This window comes from Protopterus annectens, chromosome 4.part0, assembly GCF_019279795.1.
Source record: "Protopterus annectens isolate FY-2018-M chromosome 4.part0, PAN1.0, whole genome shotgun sequence".
Taxonomy (NCBI): Eukaryota; Metazoa; Chordata; order Ceratodontiformes; family Protopteridae; genus Protopterus; species Protopterus annectens.
Window position 1 is genome coordinate 1,839,730,430 of NC_056733.1, and position 20,957 is coordinate 1,839,751,386.

Consider the following 20,957-nt stretch of genomic DNA (forward strand, 5'->3'; position numbering starts at 1 on the left):
TTGACAAACACCTCATAGTGCTGGCTTTTTATTTTGGATGATTTGAGAGGATGTGGGCCATTGCACTTGCCATATTTGCGAGGAAGTGATTTCAGATATTTTATACCAATATCTAGAATTGACTACATTTGTCAGTATCCCATTTTCATACTTGATGATTGTCAGATATTTGTATTTTATCTTAGGCATTATTGTGTTTCCTTTTCCACATAATTAGTATCCCATTCATTTATGTTTTCTTGTCAATCAGGAATTGTAGCTTACTGATTACATGTAAAATGTTCTTCTTCATCATGTCAGATGTGTGCTTCTTACAAAAATGCCACATCTGCTTTATTAGATCTTATACATTTTAGTAATCCATATCTCTGTTGGCCCTTATTTAATCTATTCATTTTTTATAAATGTAGAATTTATTTCAATTGGCATACCAGTCTCTAACACTGCTTATAGAATTAAGCTATGACTTATTGATGCATTATCAATATTCACATTAAAATAAGTCAAAACAAAAAATGAAATGGAATATATCTTTTTCAGAATAGATGATAAATATAATTGTAGTGGTGGGCATCCTAGATAGTTAAAATAAAATGCAAATTTTTTGAACAAACAAACCAAATGTTCTTGGTGTCTCTGGATGCCCTAGTTTAATTAAGATTATGTAAAACATAATATTCCACTTATCTATATTACCTTCCTCAAGAAAACCTTCAAAAAATATGTTTTTCCTCTGTGCAGCTGAAGAAGTAATGATTTAATCTGATGCCTTTATATGTCCATTAATTATACTTTCAACAAGAACTTGGTGACAACTCCAACCTAAGCTAATCAGTCAGAATGTGTTCATAGGTTCATAGGGTCATAGGTAGGTACTAAGCTATTGGCTTTAGGGCATATACAAGCCCAGCCAAAAAGGTACCCTGGCTTTTGCCACCCAAGAAAATTATTTTCCTGTGCCACTATCGAGCAGAGCCACAGAAGTGATCCCCGGGGTGAATTTCCTATTTCCCATCCAATCATCAATATTTTTCTTGAAGAGTGCTAATGAGGAGATTTGTTTGATATAGATAGGTAGTTTATTCCAGAGTATGGGAAGTCTCTGAGACAGGAATCTATCCCTCCGGCATGTTCTGTTTATTGTGGGGACAAGGTTCAGGTCCCTAGAGCATGTAGCTTGGAGGGATTGGGATTTCTTTAAGTGGAGCATGTCCAACAGCTCTGGGTTTGACATAGCTTTGTATGTTAGGCAGAGATCACCTCTGAGTAGGTGAAATGCGACAGAGTAAAGCTGAAGTTTTTTGAGATGGTCTGCGTAGGGCATCTGTTTGAGGCCAGTAATCCTCTTTCTGAGATATTTCTGCGGCCTTTCCCATTGTTGTAGATGTTTTGTGAGGTATGTACCAAAAGGGGCATTGTACTCTATAATGGGTCTAATGAATGATGAGTAGAGGGGAACAATGACCTCTTTTTTTCTGGATGAGAAACCTTTTGTGATGAGATGTGCCACGTAGAAGGATTTCCTGACTACTGTGGCAATGTAATTATCAAAGGAGAGGCTACTGTCCACCTGTGTCCCAAGGTCTCTTATCACACTTTCGGTGTTAAGTATACTACCATCTATGTTGTAATTCATGGGTACAGAGTTTTTACCAAAGGGGATGACAATGCACTTTTTGGCATTGAGCTTGAGGCCATGGCTTTGACACCAGGCATCTGTCTCAGTGAGGCCCTTTTGTGGGATGTCCACATCGTTAGGAGTTTCGATTATGGCTCCTAGTTTGCAGCCATCTGCTAACTTTGTTAGCCAAAGACCTTTTGTGTTAGCCTGTACTTCAGAGAAGTAGATACCAAACAGGAGAGGACCCAGGACTGAACCCTGTGGTACTCCACATGTCACTGGTCTGAAGTCGGATTTGGAATCTACTACTTTCACAGTGTGGGTTCTGTCAGTGAGCCAGCTGACAATCTGTCTTGTGACATAGGGATTTATACCTAGTTTAGTGAGTTTATCTATAATTCCAGAGTGGGGGATGGTATTGAAAGCCTTGGCAAGATCTAGATAGGCTGAGTGAACCCCCTTACCCTCATCTACGGCTTTGGTTATTATCAGGTTTAGGAGACATGATCTGCCTTTTACAAACCCGAACTGGGTGGGGTCCAGAGTTTGGATATTACCAATGTCTTTGTTTATAAGTTCCATGATGACACTTTCCATGGCCTTGCAGACCAGGCTCATCAGACTAATGGGGCGGTAGTTCCCGGGGTCCATGGTGGCTCCCCCCTTGTGGAGTGGGATAACCATCACTGTGCGCCATTCAGCAGGAACAAAGCCTGAGGTGAGGCTATGACTGAACATAGTACTTAGGTGGGGTGCCAGTTTGTTCTGTAGTTCATGTAGAATGCAGCCTGGGATGTTGTCTGCTCCCATGGATGCTTGTGTTCTTGGCTTTGGAGAGTGTGTTTTTTACCTGTGCAGCCATGATTACAGGAACTTTGAATTCTTCCGATATAGAGATGGGCCCTTTAGGGTGTGAGAGAGGGATAAAGTTAGCATTGAACCTATTTGCCAGGATGTTGGCAATATCAGTTGGGTCTCTATATTTAGTGACATTGTGCTGTAACTCAGAGCAGATCTGAGTGTTGCCATTGAGATTCTTAACATAGCTATAGAATGCTTTGTGGTTGTCTTTAGAATCAGTGGCAATTTTGTTTTCATAACTAGCGTTGGATGATTTTATCAGGGATCGCAGCTTCTTACTGAGGCTGACCAGGGAGCTCCTCCACTCATGGGATTTTGATGTCTTTTGCAACAGCTTCTTCCTTTTGTTGTACAGTTTGTTTTTGGCAGTGGACAACCCGATTGGCTTCCTTTTTTGGGAGGATAGCGTCTTGGTTCTGTTTGGGATAGCACAAGCCATGCACTTGTTTAAGTGCTTATAAAGTGCAATTGTGTAGGATTCAGTAGTCGTAACTGTATTGTCCATCTGCATGGGTGTCATGAAGTTCATCACTTCTGTCTTAAGAAGCACGAAGTTGGCTTTGGAGAAATTTTTTACCGTGGTTTCCTTAATGGGGGGTGGAGGCAGGATGTGAATATCTAGGGTGATTAGCTTATGGTCAGATCCGACCAATGAGGTGTTGACTTCAGGTGTGAAACACCGGTCACTCATGTTGATAATGACTAGATCTAGGATATTGTTGCCCCTGCTGGGGGTGTGGAAAAGTTGATCCAGGGCACTGGAGTTTATGAATTCCAGAAATCATTGAGTGAAGGAGTTGGTACATGAGTAGTTTTCCCAGTTAATGGTGGGGTAGCTTAAATCGCCCATTATTAGGGTGTTTGGTGTAACCCTAATATTTTCCAGTACATGAAGAAAAGAGGAGTGGGAATCCTGGGGCATGGTGGGGGATCTGTAGCAAGCTACAATTGAATTGCAGTTTTGCCAAGAGTTAGTTGTACTTGGATAACCTCGGATGCATTATGCTGAGCATCTAGCCTGGAGGTGTGGATATCCTTAATGAATATGGACACACCTCCGCCTTTGGTGTTCCAGTCCAGGTTACATGGCTGAATAGTGTAGTATGAGTTATAGCCTGGTAGTGCCGGGGTGCCCTCTGGAGCCTTGAACCAGGTCTCAGTCACTGCGCAGATATCAATGTTCTCCATTTTAAGGAGTGCCTCGAATGAGTGCATTTTGAGATTTAGACTTCTAGCATTGAGTAGCATCACCCTGAGTTTTTGCTTGCCTGTTCCTGCTGTTGTGTTGTTAATGGTAGCAATATTCAACCACCCCAAAAAAAAATTCTTGTGAAACAGAAGTAATGTATTGATTTTAATTGTTTCACTATACAATAGTATTCAACAATTGAAATACAAAAGCCTACCTGGAAGCTCTTCTTGGAATGTGCTTGCTTTCCTTGAAACAGTAGCACCAATGTCAATGATATGCTGTTCTGCACTTACCTGGGAGCTGTCTGGACCCCTAACAGTGGACAGGAACTCTTCATTTGGTGTTATTGGTGGTTCTGTTGCAGACTAACCCAGTACCCATCCAATCACAGCCCACTGCAGCTGCTCTCCTCCATGCAGATGAGATCACGTCAGTGACCCTACAGTGCACCTGCTCATATTTCTTGCCATGGCCATCCATGGCATTAACATCGTTGACAATCTGCCAGTAAATCTGCATTCGGTATGACATATCTCCCCATCCCTTTTCAAGCAGAAAGGCACCATGTTGCCTAAAAGTGTCGAAAATAACCTGATTTTCAGTGATAGTGAAGGGTGATCTTTGAGTATTGAGACAATTGGGTGGCATAGTCCTAGATATCCTAAAAGACAACAGAAAGATAATACACCTAAGTATCACATAACTACAAAATAACTGTTCCCAAATAAAGCCTCTCAGTATCACCCACTGGAGAAACATACAAGAGTCAAAAGATTTGAACTATGAACAAAAGCTGTATACAAAAATAGGAGAGTAACAATAGCAATATATCATTGTTTGTGCCATAACAAAAATGCAGCTTTGCTCCCCCCTCAAGAAAAGGACAGGGAGATGACATAATTTGCTAACAAACCATCTTTGAAATGCTATCTGTTAAGTAACTTCCTGTATTTCTACACTTCTGAAATATCTCATCATCGTCTATGGCACTAAAATTAAGTTTATTATGTTGCTCTGAGTATACATTCCCCTGGAAAAGGAAACTGTAATTCCTTTACACATTTTTCCTTCCAGTTGTCAACCCATTCATCCATCCTTCTAAGTCATTCCTTGATTTGCATATACACCTTAACATGTGGATCAGTCTATCCATCCTAGCATTCAGCAACAAATTGAAATCTTCCATTAATGCTGTCTGATTTACTTTTAGCAGCTCCTCTCTAACTCCTTAAAGAATTGGGGTCACCCTCATTAGGGGCATAAATATTACCTAGCAACCATGAATACCCTTGTATGTAGCCTATGCACATCCACCTTCTTATTCTACTAATTTTAATTTTCTCCATTCTGATGTTCAGGGCATTATGAAAAAGTATCATAACTCTTTTATTGCCCCCTCCAGCCTTATGATACACATATACATATGGGAATGCACATAAAAGGTGAGAAATTAGTACAGAAATTACCTTAACATGTGACAACAGAGACTTATTTCACTTATATATGTGCATTATTAAGTACCAGGCCTCAGGCATCGAAGGTTCACACAGTCATACCTGTCAGAAGTGCTAATGGTCACTGCATGCCCTGATTTATCACCATACATTTGTACTGGAAAATCATTAAAGAGAGAAGTTAGAAAGTAATGATACACATTGCAGTTTCAGACTTCCCAACCCTCACAACATCATTCACAATAAAGTTGGAAATTTTGATGCTATCAAATGTCTGACTTTCTAAGACCAATATAACTCAAAGGTACAATTACCAGTTTAATATCACAAATGCAGATATACTAAGCACTAAGTCATCTATGCACCCTTAGCACAAGGTGTATGTATCCATGAATCCAAAAAGATACAAAACAGGGATATGGCACATTTATCATCACTTGCACATGGTGTTATATGGGGGGGGGGGCAGAAAACCTAGCTGACACAATAGGTTGGTGAGTGTGTATAAGAAGGAGAAGCAGGCAGACAATTATATAAACCAACAAATGACCAGTGAATCAAAATGAGCTTAAGCTGCATTATTGAACCATGTAACTGTTGTGTGTGTGTGTCTGTAGGGGTCCTCCAGGTGAAACTGATGTGGGATTGTCTGCATGAACACAGCCAAGCTCTGTGGTAGCTCTACATCATGGTATTTTTGGACAGGTGTGAGCCATGCAAGATAGAGGTGGCAATTCGTTGGTGTCATCCCTGACCATGAAAACTGGCTTTGACTGAAGTTGCACTGGCACATCTATGTCCATGGTTAGCTGCACTGCCACTTCCTGATTGTGACTGATGTCTGCTGGATGAGGTCCCCTCACGAGGATGCCCAGGACCATGACCCCATGGCCTGACACATCTTGGCATGGACAGGTCACCCACTAATGGAGCAGTGAAAGTACTACCACTATGAGAGCATGATCAGTCATAGCCACCTTGGTTAACAGCAGATTATGTGGCTGACCTACTCCCATGAGGATGCAGTCCCCCTACCAGCAGAAGTTCCATCACAGACACCCCTTGTTCCAACATGTCATTCATCCAATCTATTGAATCAGCAACATGGTGGAGGCAGTCATGCATGTCAGCCTTTGCCAAATCTACAAGCCTAAGCATTTCTCTGGAGCAGCTATTGGGACATGCCTGTGCCTTCATGATGTCCCTAAACATATGACAAGTGGCACGGGAAGAGACATCTGAATCATGTGAAGGATGGACAACAGGCCTCCTCCAAGCACTCCCAACAACCATCCTGCAAGGCACCTCGCTCACACTTCGGCTACAGCTAAAGTCAACAGACTCTGAAGCCACAGTAATCACATCTGCATGATCAATTGTCTTGCCCTCCAAGTGTCAATATCCGAGTATTCACTGGAATGGGTAGTCATAGTCCTACTCGCTGTGTCTGATGGAACTTCAGCAGATGGCTGAATGTCATCCTCATTGTCAGATTCAACTTCTGCACTCCCTGACTGTGACTCTGGTTACCATTGTCATCAGAGTCTGCTGATACTCTGACAACAGGTGGTAGAAGTCCCACACTTCCACTGTCAGCATCACCTGTGATAATAAGCAACAAACACAGGAACAATTAATACATAAACCTATTATACTTCAATACATGCTATTTCTGTTGAATAGCTAAATATTTCAGCTGTTTGGTTAGCTCTTATATACCTACATCAAACTTATTACAAGCTGAGATAAGTACCAACTTGCAGTGTTATAAGCTAGCACTGCATTTTATTTTTCTGTTATTTATTTGTTTCATTGACTATTGTGTTAAAGATAATACTGCATTTTATTTTTTTGTGTATTTATTTGCTTCACTGAATATTGTGATCTCTCTGTCTCTCTGCAGTAAGTGGGGGTTATTATTCTCACATCACTGAAATTCGGTGTTGAACTCTTAGGCTAGAGGGTTTCTCTGTGCTTATAAGTCTTAGTCACTTATCTCTGAATTTATTTCTACTGAATAGCTGAATATTTGAGCTGTTTGGTTAGCTCTTATATGCCTACATCGACCTTATTACAAACTGAGATAAGTACAAACTTGCAGTGTTATAAGATAGTACTGCATTTTATTTTTCTGTTATTTATTTGTTTCATTGAATATTGTGTTAAAGATAGTACTGCATTATTTTTTTCTGTGTATTTATTTGCTTCGTTGAATATTGGGATGTCGCTGTCTCTCTACAGAAAGTGAAGGGTTATTATTCTCACTTCATTAATATTCAGTGTTGAACTCTTAGCCTATAGGGTTTCTCTGTGCTTATAAGTCTTAGTCACTTATCTCTGAATTTATTTCTGCTGAATAGCTGAATATTTGAGCTGTTTGGTTAACTGTTATATACCTGCATCAACGTTATTACAAGCTGAGATAAGTACAAACTTGCAGTGTTATAAGATAGGACTGCAGTTTATTTTTCTGTTATTTATTTGTTTCGTTGAATATTGTTTTAAATATAGTACTGCATTTTATTTTTCTGTGTATTTATTTGCTTCACTGAATATTGTGATCTCTCTGTCTCTCTGCAGTAAGTTGGGGGCTACTATTCTCACTTCATTGATATTCGGTGTTGAACTCTTAGCCTAGAGGGTTTCTCTGTGCTTATACAGTGCAAAGAAAAGGTATTTGACCCTTCATGATTGCTTATTTTTTTTCATGTTTGTCATACACAAATGTTTCAGATCATCAAACAAATGCAAATATTAGACAAAGATAACCCAAGTAAACACAAAATGCAGTTTTTAAGTGATGATTTTATTTATTAAGGAAAAAATTATCCAAACCCTATGTAAAAAAGGAATTGCCCCTATACCAAATAACTGGTTGCTCCACCCTTAGCAGCAACAACTGCGTTCAAGCATTTGCGATAACTGGCAATGAGTCTTTCACATTGCTGTTGAGGAATTTTGGCCCACTCTTCTTTGCAGAATTGCTTCAATTCAACCATACTTGAGGGTTTCCGAGCATGATCACATTTTTAAGGTCATGCAACAGCACCTCAATTGGATTAAAGTCTGGACTTTGATTACCAAAACCTTCATTTTGTTCATTTTTTTAAAATATATTCAGAGGTGGATTTGCTGATGTGTTTTGGGACCATTGTCCTGCTGCAGAACCCAAGTGTGGTTCAGCTTGAAGTCAGGAACTGATGGCCGGACATTCTCCTTCAGTAGAGAGAAGAATTCATGGTTCCATCAATCACAGATAATTGTCCAGGTCCAGAAGCAGCAAAGCAGCCACAGACCATCACACTACCACCACCATGTTTGACTGATGGCATGATGTTCTTTTTCTGAAATGCTGTGTTACTTTTGTGCCAGATGTAACGGAACACACACCTCCCAAAAAGTTCAACTTTTGTTTCACCTGTCCACAGAATATTTTCCCAAAAGTCTTGGGGATCAGCAAAATGTTTTGTGGCAAAAGTGAGACAAGCCTTTATGTTCCTTTTGGTCAGCAGTGGTTTTCACCTTGGAACTCTGCCATGCAAGCCATTTTTGCCCAGTCTCCTTCTTATGGTTGAGTCATGAACACTGACCTTAACTGAGGCAAGTGAGGCCTGCAGTTCTTTAAATGATGTTCTGGGTTCTTTTGTGACTTCTTGGATGAATCGTCACTGTGCTCTCGGGTAATTTTTGTAGGATGGCCACTCCTGTGAAGGTTCACCACTGTTCCATGTTTTTTCCATTTGTGGATAATATCTCTCACCATGGTTCCCTAGAGTCTCAATGCTTTAGAAATGGCTTTGTAACATTTTCCAGACTGATAGATGTGAATTATTTTGTTTCTCATCTGCTCTGGAATTTCTGTAGATTGCAGCATGATGTCTTCCTTTTTGTGGTTTTTTGGCCTACTTTACTTTGTCTAATAGGTTCTATTTAAATGATCTCTTGATTCAACAGGTCTGGCAGTAATCAGGCCTGGGTGTGGCTACTGAAATTGAACTTAGCTTTCCCAAAATGTGATAAACCACAGTTACTTCATGATTTAACAAGGGGGGGGGCAATTACTTTTTCACATAGGGCCATACAGGTTTAGGTAGTTTTTTTCCTTAACAAATAAAACCATCACTTAAAAACTGCATTTTGTGTTTACTTGGGATATCTTTGCCTAATACTTGTCTAACATTTAAATTTGTTTGATGATTTGAAACATTTACGTGTGACAAACATGCAAAAAATAAGAAATCAGGAAGGGGGCAAATACTTTTTCATTACACTGTAAGTCTTAGCCACTTATCTCTGAATTTATTTCTGCTGAATAGCTGAATATTTGAGCTGTTTGGTTAACTGTTATATACCTACATCAACTTTATTACAAGCTGAGATAAGTACAGACTTGCAGTGCTATAAGACAGTGCTGCATTTTATTTTTCTGTAATTTATTTGTTTCATTGAATATTGTGTTAAAGATAGTACTGCATTTTATTTTTCTGTGTATTTATTTGATTCACTGAATATTGTGATCTCCCTGTCTCTCTGCAGTATGGGGGTTATTATTCTCACTTCATTGATATTCGGTGTTGAACTCTTAGCCTAGAGGGGTTTCTCAGTGCTTATAAGTCTTAGTCACTTATCTCTGAATTTATTTCTGCTGAATAGCTGAATATTTGAGCTGTTTGGTTAGCTGTTATATACCTACATCAACCGAATTACAAGCTGAGATAAGTACAAATGTGCAGTGTTATAAAATAGTACTGCATTTTAATTTTCAGTTATCTGTTTCATTGAATACTGTGTTAAAGACAGTACTGCATTTTATTTTTCTGTGTATTTATTTGCTTCACTGAATATTGTCATCTCTCTGTCTCTCTACAGTCAGTGGGGGGTTATTATTCTCACTTCATTGATACACGGCATTGTAGTTTTAGCCTAGAGGGTTTTTCTGTGCTTATAAGTCTTAGTCATTTATCTCTGAATTTATTTCTACTGAATAGCTGAATATTCCAGCTGTCTGATTAGTTGTTGTATATCTACATCAACCTTATTACAAGCTGAGACACGTACACACATGCAGTGTTATAACATAGTAATGCATTTTATTTTTCTGTAATTTATTTATTGCATTGAATATTGTGTTAAAGACAGTACTGCATTTTATTTTTCTGTGTATTTATTTGTTTCACTGAATATTGTGGTATCTTTGTCTCTCTGCAGTAAGTGGGGGGTTATTTTTCTCACTTCATTGAAATTCAATGTCGAACTCTTAGCCTAGAGGGTTTCTCTGTGCTTATAAGTCTTAGTCACTTATCTCTGAATTTATTTCTGCTAAATAGCTGAATATTTGTGCTGTTTGGTAAGCTGGTATACACCTACATCGGCGTCATTGCAAGCTGAGATAAGTACAAACTTGAAGAGTTATATGATAGTACTGCATTTTATGATTTATTTGTTTAATCGAATATTGTGTTAAAGATAGTACTGCATTTTATTTATCTATATATATATATTTGATTCACTGAATATTGTGATCTCTCTGTCTGTCTGCAGTAAGAGAGGGTTATTATTCTATCTTCATTGATATTCGGTGTTGAACTCTTAGCCTGGAGGGTTTCTCTGTGCTTATAAGTTTTAGTCACTTATCTCTGAATTTACCTCTTCTGAATAGCTGAATATTTTAGATGTTGTGTTAGCAGTTATATACCTGCATCAACTTTATTAAAAGCTGAGATAAGTACATACTTGCAGTTTTATAAGATACTACTGCATTTTATTTTTCTGTTATTTATTTGATAAACTGAATATTGTGTTAAAGACAGTACTCCATTTTATTTTTCTGTGTATTTATTTGCTTCACTGACTATTATGATTTCTCTGTCTCTCTGCAGTAAGTTGGTTGTTATTATTCTCTCTTCATTGATATTCAGTGTTGAACTCTTAGTCTAGAGGTTTCCTCTGTGCTTATAAGTCTTAGTCACTTACCTCTGAATTTATTTCTTCTTAATTGCTGAATATTTGAGCTGTTTGGTTAGCTGTTATATACCTACCTCAACTTTATTACAAGCTGAGATAAGAACAAACTTAGTTTTATAAGATAGTACTGCATTTTATTTTTCTGGTATTTATTTATCTCATTGAATATTGTGTTAAAGATAATACTCTGTTTTATTTGTATGCATATTTATTTGCTTCACTGAATATTGTGATCTTTCTGCATCTCTGCAGTAACTGGAGGTTTATTATTCTCACTTCATTTGTACACAGTGTTGAACTCCTAGCCTAGAGGATTTCTCTGTGCTTATAAGTCTTAGTCACTTATCTCTGAATTTATTTATGCCGAATAGCTGAATATATGACCTGGTTGGTTAGCTGTTATATACCTACATTAACCTTATTACAAGGTGAGATAAGTACAAACTTGCAGTGTTATAAGATAGTACTGCATTTTAATTTTTGTTATTAATTTATTTCATTGACTATTGCATTAAAGTTAGTACTGCATTTTATTTTTCTGTCTATCTATCTGCTTCACTGAATATTGTCATCTCTCTGTCGCTCTTCAGTAATTGGGGTGTTATTATTCTATCTTCATTGATATTCGGTATTGACCTCTTAGCCTAGAGGTTTCCTCTGCACTTATAAGTCTTAGACCCTAATCTTAGAATTTATTTCTATTGAATAGCTGAATATTTGACCTGTTTGGTTAGCTGTTATATACCTACATCAACTTTATTACAAGCTTAGATAACTAAAAACTTGCAGTTTTATAAGATAGTACTGCAATTTATTTTTCTGTTATTTATTTGTTAAATTGAATATTGTGTTAAAGATAGCACTGCATTTTATTTTTCTGTGTATTTATTTGCTTCACTGAATATTGTGATCTCTCTGTCTCTTTGCAGAAATTGGGGGTTTATTATTCTCACTTCATTCATACATGGTGTTGAACTCTTAGCCTAGAGGGTTTATCTGTGCTTATAAGTCTTAGTCACTTGTGTCTGAATTTTGTTTTTGCTCAATTGCTGAATATTTGAGATGTTTGGTTACCTGTTATATACCTACATCAACCTCATTACAAGCTCAGATAAGTACAAACTTGCAGTGTTATAAGATAGTACTGAATTTTATTTTTCTGTTGTTTATTTGTTTCATTGAATATTGTGTTAAAGATAGTACTGCATCTTAAAAAATGCAAATCCAAACTAGCAAAACCGAAACAAGAAAAGAAAATGAGCAGGCAATGGAATATCCAACTGTTTTTGAATGTAAGCGCTTTCACTGAACAAAATACTTCAGCTTCTTCAGCCATGTAAAAAATATTCACTTCCCAGTTTAAAAAACTAACATAAACCTGCTGAGTCAGTGGGCTGGGCCAGCCCAAGTACATGATGTCATGCAGCATTAAACATTTAAAGCAACATTGACTAATTAAACCATGTTTCCCAAATGATAGTCTTAAGCATCTAAAAAAGTTAATAAAAAAGTTTACCATTTCCAACCCAAGACAAAAAATAAAAATAAATACAAATACAATTGGGATGGTAAATGATGCTTAAAAATAGGCCATTGTTATATAAAAAATAAAAAAAAATGATAAATAAAGTGTGAACTGTGTAAATGTGTAGCATAGAAATATATTATATTATGTTATTAAATTGAGTTACATTATGTTAATGTAAAAAACCAACATGTAAATACATTATACAAGACTCATACGCCCTGCCTTGTGGAGTTATACATGTAAAAACATATAAAACCATACAAAGTCTTACTCATAAACAAATATAAAAAGAAGAAAAGTCAGTTAGATGTTTTAAACATTTTTGTGTGAAACAAACAAGCTGCCACCCCTATCTTGCCAGGGCTTTAAGCTTCAACAAGATCTTGATAGATAAGGCTTCATTTAACCCTGGAAAAGAGTAAGCAGCAGTTGCAATTTGCCATTCCACTTCAGCCTCCTCTAATTTGAGTTCCCAGGGCCCCCCTCTTTTGTTATGTTGTACTTGTTGTAAAACCACAAATAAGAAATTGTGACTTGGGAAAATAAGGGTGTGCCTGGCTAAAGCACTAGTACTAGTTTTGTTCATAATGCTGTACTGGTGCTCATAAATCCTCTGTTTTAATTTCCTCTCTGTTTTCCCGAAATAAAATGTTTCGCAACCGTCACAGAAAGCTCCATAAACAACCCCTAGAGAATCACAGTTGTATCTATCATGGATGTAATATACTTTATTTCTGATTTTTACTCTGTCATTTAATTTAATGAACTTGCATTGACGACATCTCCCACATTTTGTCATGCCTGTATTAAATTTAGAAGTCCTTTTCGGCCTTTCAACCAACCCTTACAGGTTTACGCCCCTCCTAAAAGTTAGTTGGGGTGTCAAACCTAAAGAACTTCTAAGGTGGGGATCTTCCGAAATAAATGCCCAGTTCTTGTTGACAATTTCTCTAATGACTCTAGAGTCAAGTGAGTCAGTTGTTAACAGTTTACTTGATTTGTCTCCCTCCTGGATGTTTGTTGAAGCAGGAGATGCTAAAATGTTAGTGTGTGACTCTGGCATGTTATAACCTTTGTGTAACAGGGGGGTAAAGTGGCCTGACGACCTTTACTAATGGCTTCTTCAAACACAGTGGCCACAAAGGCCATTGGATACCCTCTCCTATTAAACATGGATCTTAACAAATCACATTCAGTAATAAAATCATTGAAGTCACTGACCATTCTGTCAGCCCTTACTGCTTGTCCTTTCACCACTGCTTTTTTCTGGTGTAAAGGGTGACAAGTAGAAAAATGCAGAAAGGCATTAGAATAGGTTGGCTTATGGTATATAGTGGCACTAAACCTGTGGTTAACAAGGTCCTTTGCTAGATGAATATCTAAAAAATCAATGTAGTCTGTGCCTATTTGGAAGGTAAAATCCAAAAAGGTAGCATAAGTTTTAATCTCACTGATGAATTCATCTATCAAGTTTACTTCACCCTTCCATAGAAAGAACATGTCATCCTGGTACCTAGTGTACCAGACCACATTGTTCTTAAAGGTAGGGGAATTAAACAAATAGGATCTTTCCCAGTAAGCCATGACAGTGTTGGCAAAACTGCTGCCACATGCAGCTCCCATAGCAACGCCACTTGTCTGGAGGTAAAATTCATTGTTAAAAAACAGAAAATTGTTAAGTAGTAGAATCTCAAGGAGAGTTTCAATGACATGCACCTCTTGGTTGTCCATGCCTCTCATGTGCAAAAAATCCCTAACCGACTCAATACCAACTAGTTGAGGGATTGCAGTATACAAATCCTTAATGTCCGCTGTAAGAAACACTAAATTGTCATTAAAGTCCAAGTTATTAATGGACTTAAGAAAGTGCCATGAGTCCTGACAAATTGGTTGTTCCAACTTGAGTATTGGTTTAAGCTTGGAGTCAACGTATTTAGCACAAGCATATGATATAGAACCACGACCATCCACAACGGTGGGTTAGTTAGATTTTTATGTATCTTTGGGGTTCCAAAAAAGGTTGGTATAACTGGAGCAGGCACAGACAAATAATGGTATGTATCAATGTCTATACTCCCTTCCAGGAACAAGTCAGAAAGAATACCATTGATAGACTTGTATGCTCCATTGATCTGGTTACGACTGACTTTTTCGTATGATGTACTGTCTAGGACTAAGTTCATCCTACAGTTGTAGTTGTGTTGATCCATGAACACTAAACCTCCACCTTTTTCAGGTTGCATGACATGCACTTGACAAATATTCAATAAATTGATGAAATCAAATTCATCCGGAGTGATATTTTTATGGATGCTACTGATATGATGATTGCTTGTGAACATTCTCCGAAAGTCAATTTCACAAGTTTTCTCAAAGAGTGCTAGAGATTCATGCATAGGAGGAATGAAGAGGCTGGACACCCTGAGACCTTGTGTGAGAAGTGAGTTGGCACCCATGAGTAATCGTAGATTAAGTTTATGAATGAAAAGTTTTAAATCAATGATAAGTTTGACCATACTGGCCCTCCTATCAGGTACAAATGTTAAGCCTTTTGAAAAAAAGTCCACCATTGCGTTCTCAATATGCAGGGAACTAAAATTATAGATTTTAAAATCCCCTTCAGAACTGGAAAGGATGTTAGGAGATTCCAAACTCATCTCCTCTTCCTGTTGTAGTGTTTCCTGTTCTGGGGCTGTCTCCTGTTGTTGGTAGATTTGTTCGAATGAAGGGTTTGTGGCCCATTGTTTCCCAAAAATCCTGGTGGAAATTAACATTCAAAGGTATTTCATGCTGTTGTCCTGAATGTTGGGCTGCCTGAGATTGTTGATTATTTTTAATTCTTTCACTGCGACGAATAGGTTGAACTGTGCCTGCAATGTCATTATTTGCCATGGCATTGCTATTGGCATTGTCATTGTGGCCCAAATGGTCCAACTGAGCATTGCTATTATTACTCAGAGGTGAATTCCCAGCAAGGGGAGGTGGTGGATAAGCACATCTTTTGAAGTAGTCATTGAGGTCTCTCGATAGTTTTTTTCTTTTTGACCTCAATAAACTTGCTTAAACTAGCATCTATGCTGGAAAAAATGTGTGCATAATCAAACCGATACCTTGCATAATCTTCTGCATTTGTGATAGCACTTTCCAGCTTATCCAAGTTGCTCCTAAGTGAAGCAATCTGGGATTTGTAATTAGTGATTAACAACCCCAGAAACTCTATGCCTTGTTTGTCAAAAAGGGCTATAAGTTCTAGATGGAAAGAAGAACCATTAATAAGCCCTGCTGGATAGTGCCACTGGTGCAAACCTTTAGGAATAACTTTTTTGTGGATGCATTCCTCAAGGTAGGAAACTTCCAACTGCAGTCTCCTACACTTGAATAACTTTTGATCGTACTCGTTCAAGTTATAAACAATTAAATTATTTTCATTGTTATCACCATCATTGGTAACCGCAGTACCAAGAGGTACATCGGTGATACTGCATTTTACTTGTCTGGGTATTTATTTGCTTCACTGACTATTGTGCTCTCTATGCTTCTCTGCAGTAAGTGGGGGGGGGTTATTATTCTCACTTCATTGATATTTGGTATTGAACTCTTAGCCAAGAGTGTTTCTCTGTGCTTATAAGACTTAGTCATTTATATCTGATTATATTTCTGCTGAATAGCTGAATATTTGAGCTCTTTGGTTAGCTGTTATATACGTACATCAACTTTATTACAAGCTGAGATAAGTAAAAACTTACTGTGTTATAAGATAGTATTGCATTTTATTTATCTGTTATTTGTTTCCTTGAATATTGGGTTAAAGATAGTTCTGCATTTTATTTTTCTGTGTATTTATTTGCTTAGCCTAGAGGGTTTATCTGTGCTTATAAGTCTAATGATATTCAGTACTGAACTCTTAACCTAGATGGTTTATCTGTTCTTATAATTCTTAATCACTTAGTCATGATAATATTGCATTTTTTTCTGTTTATTTGTTTTATTAAATATTGTGTTAAATATAGTACTGTGTTTTATTTTTCTGTGTATTTATTTGCTTTACTGACTATTCTGATCTCTCTGTCTCTCTGCAGTAAGTGGGGGGTTATTATTCTCACTTTATTGATATTTGGTGTGGAACTCTTAGCCTGCAGCATTTCTCTTTGCTTATAAGTCTTAGTCACTTATCTCTGAATTTATTTCTGCTGACTAGCTGAACATTTGAGCTGTTTGGTTAGCTGTTATATATCGACATCAATGTTATTACAAGCTGAGATAAGTACAAATTTGCAGTGTAATAAGATAGTACTGCATTTTATTTTTCTGTTATTTATTTGTTTCATTTAATATTGTGTTGAAGATAGTACTGCATTTTATTTTGCTGTGCATTTATTTGCTTCCCTGAATACTGTCATCTCTCTGTCTCTCTGCAGTAAGTGGGGGGTTATTATAATCAGTTCTTTGATATTTGGTGCTGAACTATTAGCCTAGAAGGTTTATCTGTGATTCTAAATTTTATTCACTTATCTCTGAATGTATTTCTGCTGAATAGCTGAATATTTGTGCTGTTTGGTTTTTGCTGTCATATACATATATCAACCTTATTACAAGCTGAGATAAGTAGAAACTTGTAGTGTTATAAGATAGTACTGCATTTTATTTTTCTATTATTTGTTTCCATGAATATTCTGTTAAAGATAGTACTGCATTTTATTTTTTCTGTGTATTTATTTGCTTCACTGACAATTGTGATATCTCTGTCTCTCTGCAGTAAGAGGCAGTTATTATTCTCACTTCATTCATATCCAGTGTTGCACTCTTAGCCAGGAGGGTTTCTCTGTGCTTTTAAGTCTTAGTAACTTATCTCTGAATTAATTTCTGCTGAATAGCTGAATATATGAGCTGTTTTGTTAGCTGTTATATACCTGCATCAACCTTATTACGAGCTGAGATAAGTACAAACTTACAGTGGTATAAGATAGTACTGCATTTTTATTTTCTGTTATTTATTTGTTTCATTATATATTGTGTTAAAGACAGTACTGCATTTTATGTTTTGCGTATTTATTTGCTTCACTGACTATTGTAATCTCTCTGTGTCTCTGCAGTAAGTGGGAGGTTACTATTGTCACTTCATTGATATTCGGTATTGAACTCTTAGCCTAGATGGTTTCTCTTTACTTATAAGACTTAGTCACTTATCTCTGAATTTATTTCTGCTGAATAGCTGAATATTTGCACTGTTTAGTTAGCTGTTATATACCTACATCAACCTTATTACAAGCTGAGATAAGAACAAACTTGCAGTGTTATAAGATAGTACTGCATTTTATTTTTCTGTTATTTATTTGTTTCATTGAATATTGTGTTAAAATAGTACTGCATTATATTTTTCTGTGTATTTATTTGCTTCACTGACTATTGTGATCTCTCTGTCTCTCTGCAGAAAGTGGGGGTATTATTCTCACTTTATTGAAAATTTGGTGTTGAACCCTTAGCCTAGAGGGGTTCTCTGCGACTATAAGTCTTAGTCACTTATCTCTGAATTTATTTCTGCTGAATAGCTGGTTATTTGAGCTGTTTGGTTAGCTGTTATATACCTACATTAACCTTATTACAAGCTAAGATAAGTACAAGCTTGCAGTGTTATATGATAGTACTACATTTTATTTTTCTAATATTTATTTGATTCCTTGAATATTGTGTTAAAGATAGTACTGCATTTTATTTTTCTGTGTATTTATTTGCTTCATTAACTATTGTGATTTCTGTCTCTCTGCAGAAAGTGTTTTTTTTTTATTCTCTCTTCATTGATATTCAGTGTTGAACTCTTAGCCTAGAAGTTTCCTATGTGCTTATAAGTCTTAGTCAATTATCTCTTAATTTATTTCTACTGAATATCTGAATATTTGAGATTTTTGGTTAGCTGTTGTATACCCACATCAACTTTATTACAAGCTGAGATAAGAAAAAAAAAAACTTACAGTTTTATAAGATAGTACTGCATTTTATTTTTCTCTTATTTATTTGTTAAATTGAATAAGTTGTTAAAGATAGCACTGCATTTTATTTTTCAGGTTTTTATTTGCTTTACTGAATATTATGATCTCTCTGTCTCTCTTAAGTAAGTGGGGGTTTATTACTCTCACTTCATTCATATTCGTTGTTGCACTTGTAGCCTACTTGTTTTTTCTGTGCTTATAAGTCTTAGTCACTTATCCCTGAATTTATTTCTGTTGAATAGCTGAATATTTGCATTGTTTTGTTAGCTGCTATATACATACAGCAACCTTATTACTAGCTGAGATAAGAAAAAACTTGCACTGTTATAAAATAATACTGCATTTTAATTTTCTGTTATTTATTTGTTTCATTGAAAATTGGGTTAAATATAGCACTGCCTTTTATTTTTCTGTATATTTATTTGCTTCACTGAGTACTGTGATCTCTCTGTCTCTCTGCACTAAGTGGGGGTTATTATAAACACTTCACTGATATTCAGTGTTGAACTCTTAGCCTAGAGGGTTTATCTGTGCTTATAAGTCTTATGACATTCGGTGTTGAACTCTTAGCCTAGATGGTTTATCAGTGCTTCTAATTCTTAGTCACTTATCTATGAATTTATTTCTGCTGAATAGCTGAATATTTGCACTGTTTGGTTAGCTGTTATATACCTACATCAACCTTATTACAAGCTGAGATAATAACAAATTTGCAGTGTTATAAGATAGTACTGCATTTTATTTTTCTGTTATTTATTTGTTTCATTGAATATTGGGTTAAAGACAGCACTGCATTTTATTTTCTGTGTATTTATTTGCTTCACTGAATATTGTGATCTCTCTGTCTCTCTGCAGGAAATGTGGATTATTATAATCACTTCATTAATATTCATTGTGGAACTCTTAGCCTATAGGGTTCATCTGTGCTTATAAGTCTTATGCTATTCAGTGTTGAACTCTTAGGACAGAGGGTTTATCTGTGCTTATAAGTCATAGTCACTTATCTCTGAATTTATTTCTGCTGAATAGCTCAATATGTGAGCTATTTGGTTAGCTGTTATATATCTACATGAACCTTTTTACAAGCTGAAATAAGTTCAAACTTCCAGTGTTGTAAGATAGTGTTGCATTTTATTTTGCTGTTATTTGTTTGTTTCATTGAATATAGTGTTAAAGATAGTAATGCATTTTATGTTTCTGTGTATTTATTTGTTTACTGACTGTTCTGATATCTCTGTCTCTCTGCAGTAAGTGGGGGTTATAATTCTCACTTCATTGATATTCAGTGTGGAACCCTTAGCCTAGAGGGTTTCTCTGTGCATATAAGTCTAAGTCACTTAACTCTGAATTTATGTCTGCTGACTTGCTAAATAATTGAGCTCTTTGGTTAGCTGTTATGTACTATTATGTAATATTCAGTGTTCTTTATCTGTGCTTAGAAGTCTTAGTCACTTATCTTTGAATTTATTTCTGCTGAATAACTAAATATTTGAGCAGTTTAGTTAGCTGTTATATAGCTACATCAACTTTATTACAAGCTGAGATAAGGACAAACTTACTGCAATATAAGATAGTACTGCATTTTATTTTTCTGTTATTTGCTTCATTGAATATTGGGTTAATAATAGTACTGCATTATATTTTTTTGACTATTTATTTGCTTCACTGAGTATTGTGATAAATCTGTCTCTCTGCAGTAAGTGGGGGGTTATTATTCTCACTTCATTGATATTTGGTGTGGAACTCTAAGCCTATAAAGTTTCTCTGTGCTTATAAGTCAAAGTCACTTATCTCTGAATTTATGCCTGCTGACTAGCTAAACATTTGAGCTGTTTGGATAGCTGCTATATACCAACATCAACCTTATTACAAGCTGTGATAAGTACAAACTTGCATTGCTATAAGATAGTACTGCATTTTATTTTTCTGTTATTTATTTGTTTCATTGAATATTGTGTTAAAAATAGTACTGCATTTTATTTTTCTGTATATTTATTTGCTTCCCTGAATATTGTCATCTCTCTGTCTCTCTGCAGTAAGTGGGGGGTTATTATAATCACTTCATTGATATTTGTTGTTGAACTATTTGCCGAGAGGATTTATATGTGCTTTTAAGTCTTATTCACTTAACTCTGAATTTATTTCTGCTGAATAGCTGTATATTTGAGCTGTTTGGTTAGCTGTCATATACACACATCAAACTTTTTACAAGCTGAGATAACTAGAAATTTGCAGTGTTATAAGATAGTACTGCTTTTTATTTTTCTGTTATGTATCTGTTTCAGTGAATATTGTGTTAATAATAGTACTGTATTATGTTTTTCTGTCTATTTATTTGCTTCACTGAGTA